Consider the following 3865-nt stretch of genomic DNA (forward strand, 5'->3'; position numbering starts at 1 on the left):
ACCATCTGGAGGCGCTCAATACACGTCAAACAAGCTTCTAGAATGCTCTAGAAATGACCACAAGTAACTTTTTTGGAGTGAAACTTGCGCCTTTTGACCTTTACAGGAGTACGCACCCAACCCTTTACAGAAAGATCATACAAGTACGCAGGTATTGTGAACTTGAGGTGCGTACACGCAGGTAAGGCTAAGAGAAACTGCGTACCCAGAGATATATAGATTTTTTAAGACTTTCTCTCTTTCTTGGAGTTTGACATGAAGAGCAGAGGTATGAGACTTGCCAAGGAGGATAGTATGACAGTTGATGGAGCCATACTAACTGCAAATAGTCATGGTGACAAATTTTAGTGTAACATTCCCCTTGAAAAATGCTTAGAGCAGTCCGTCACTGGGCTTTCTCTCAAAATTTGCACAGTTTTGGATAGCAGCCTTGGTTTTAGTCCATAAATTGCACAAATTTTGAGGGGCAGCTAGAGCTACTCAGCCCAAAAACTTCCTAGAATTCATCCCAAGGCTTTACGGTCTGTTGCATGTGATCACAAGTTGACCGGTTCCCTCCAGCATTGTGAAATATTGCCTTGCTTGCATGGCAGTTTTTTCCTAAAAAAGAAAAAAGAAAAAAGCAAGAAGAAAGAAGCATCCCTAGAATTTAGGGATCTATTTTTAGCAGATGGGGGTTACATGCAAAAGCCATTTTAGAAACCTCCCACAAGTGTCGCTTTTTCCTAGATTTGTGGCATGTGCATCATAAGCCTCAATATTGTCAAAAATATTTATTCGACGCTTTAGAGCTCATTCTTCATTTTGATCTTAGAGATTTGGCATTCCCAACGTATCTAGGAACCTTCGGCACACTCATTACAACTTTTTCTAGGTAAGTCTGTTTTTCATGTCTTTTGCTACTTTTCTATCGCCTTTTGTATTTCGGTTTGTGTGAGTGTTGTTTAGTTGGTTTCAATGAGTGCTTGTTGTTGTTTCAATGCATGTTCATTGCATTCCCTTGTTGTCACATGCATGACACTATTTTTGCATTAATGGTTGCCGTTGCGGCGAATCTCTTCACACACTTCTTTGTTTTCCCATCTGACTGAATCTTGGACTGACTATAATACATGCATGTTCATTCATTCATGTATGCACCATCTCTACACATGCATTTAGTCCTCACTATTTTCAGTCGCCCTTCGGCAGGTTTGAGCTGCCTTGGCCCGAACCTTGCCTTCACCAGCATGCAATGTGTGTTTCTAGGATGGAAGACCTTACCTTTCTCCCAGGAATTGCACAAATCTTGTCTCATACTAGCCTCCCAGAGTGTGTGTTGTGTAATTATGAGAGGCAGTGCCTCAGTTGGCCCCAGAATTGCGTAATGCAATTTTCTTGGGTTGCAGTCATGTTGACTAAAAATGTGCATTACAGAATTTAGTCCTCAGTAGGCCAAGTTGGACTATTCTCTGTGCATTTTTAGTAGTCAATCAACTCACTGACAGTCCAAGTTGAGCTTTGTGCATTTCTGGCAGTCAGTTTCCCAACCTCCCAGTGAAAATTGAGAAAATTTCCCAGTTAGCCATCTAGGTGTGTTGTGTGTCAGTCCTCAAGTTACTTTTGGCTTTCAACTGACAGTTTTCTTGCCATGAGTGTTTCTCTGTCTCTAGGTATCACAGGTGTTCAAACGTCTCTCATTAGTACTGGTACAATGGCTTCCAAGAGAGCAAGGTCAAAGGACACCATTGAGAGTGCAATTGGAGATATGGTTGAGAAAGTGTCTATGAGCTTGCCCATCTTTGAAGAAAATCATATGTTCATAGACAAGGATATTAAGATCAAATGGCAGGACATCAATGACATATTTTCAGGCACCTTTGAGGAGAATTTGGAGGACCGCAAAGTTTATGTCAATATACACAAGTCAGGCTTGTACTGAGTTGTATTCAGTTATCCCGCATTTCCATGCGTAGACATGATCCACTGGATTGTCTCGCATACTGATCCAGAAATAATAGTGTTGAGTAGTGTCAGTGGAAAAAAACTTTCTACCTTAAAGGAAGAGGACTTTTAAGAGGTATCACTTACCGCAGCTAGTGGTCACAATGGATGCACCCTTCACCAAGCTGAGCATCAGGGAAAACTCAAGAGACATCTTGAAGAGCTGGGTGAGAGAGTCATATAAGTTCAGGAAAAAACCCAACCAAGTATACAAGATGAATAGATTGCGGAAGTCTTATCAGTTCTTGGTCATCTTCACGTGCCATTTATGCAACCAAGAAAGCACGAAGACCTTCCAACAGAGTTGGGTGATTGTGTTGGATTAGTTGGTGAACAAAGGAAGACCTTTCAATTGGTCTGACATGTTGGTTTTCCAGCTAAAGGGGCAAGTAACAAATGCCCGACATTCGCCTAAGGGTTAGCAAGCAAATATTTTCATGTTCTCTTACATACTTGATGTGATCTGTGCCCATTAGTAGTTCCCTAGCTTGGGTTGGGCATGGACACCTTCAAAAACCTCTATGCACATCTATTGCAGGTTGTTCTCCGAGTGCATTTTTCGTGGAGTTATAATACATCTAGCAGACCACTTCGTCACCCTAGTGTACATGATGATCTTTGAGAAAGATCCGCCTTGCATGTTGCCAGCAGTGATTTAGAAATTGGTAAACATAACAGATTGGTATGCCTCACCCATTGGCAGCTTCATCTGAGTGTACAACACGAAGAAGGCTCCACCTGTGTTACTGAAGCTTGCCATGGATAAGCTGGCCATGCAAGTGGTTGCATACCACATCTCCACAGGGTTGTCAGCAAGGCTACATAAGAAGAAGAAGGCACCTTGGCCCACTCTTCCTTTGCGGATCGAGTTGTATGAAATCTAGAATCTCAAGCATGCTGAGCCTGAGATGGAGGAATTCGAGAGGTTCACCTTCAACACTAGAAGTTTCAATCCATATGACCTACATCTCTTAGAGGAGGACCACTGTGCGAGGGTGTATCATCCTTGGATCCACGGGGCATGTCATTGGCATGAGGAAGACCCATGGATATATTTCTATAACTCCTCAAGGCTCAATGAACTAGTCAGAATGGCAGTAGAGTGGTTAGTGGCGCACAAGGCAATAACATCTTAGAAAACAACAACATCAATAGCAGCAGACTTGTGCTTGACAAAGGAAAGAGGAAGGTTGTTGAAAGTGCAGAGGTAGAGCAAAGCTGCAAGTTTAAAGCATATCCTCTTGTATTGATACCAACTTTGTAGATTGAGGCAAAGAGGCGACAATGCGACAGAAGGATTGTGTAAATATAGAGGGAGAAGAAAAAGCTGGATGAGGCAAAAAAGGAGTTGTAGGAGTTGAAGAAACAACTAAGGGAAGAACAAGAGTTGCGCAGAAGAGAGAAGGAAGCACAATAGGAATAAGAACAACAAGAGGCGCAAAATGCACACATTGATGAAACTGCACCAATATAGGTTATTGATTCATCAGAACAACTGGAAGATAGAAAACAGGGTGAGCAGTCACAGGAGTAGGACTTTGCTCAAGAGATTGAACAAATGTTGGAACAGATGGACATAGATGTGGTTCAGCCAGAGTAGGATCAGGATATAGATATCATGCCCAAGGGCCCAAAGGTCACTCCATCGGCTTCACTAGATCTGGGAATAGAGCAAGTCCCAAGTGATCAAGGAGACACTAAAATCCTTGAGGACAATTCAGAAGTAGATGTGCACAACATATCCTTTGACGAGTCACAAGACAGAGTTGTGCAGTCATGTAGAGTGCCCACTCTAGATGTCCATGTATCTCCTGTGCATTTTCAAGAATGAGTGATTGTGTCCGATGTGCGCAAACATCTAGCTGCATTGACTGATGCTACA

Source organism: Pinus tabuliformis, chromosome 9 (genome assembly GCF_031772625.1).
Source record: "Pinus tabuliformis cultivar Carrire ecotype Pingquan chromosome 9, CPIR1, whole genome shotgun sequence".
NCBI lineage: Eukaryota > Viridiplantae > Streptophyta > Pinopsida > Pinales > Pinaceae > Pinus > Pinus tabuliformis.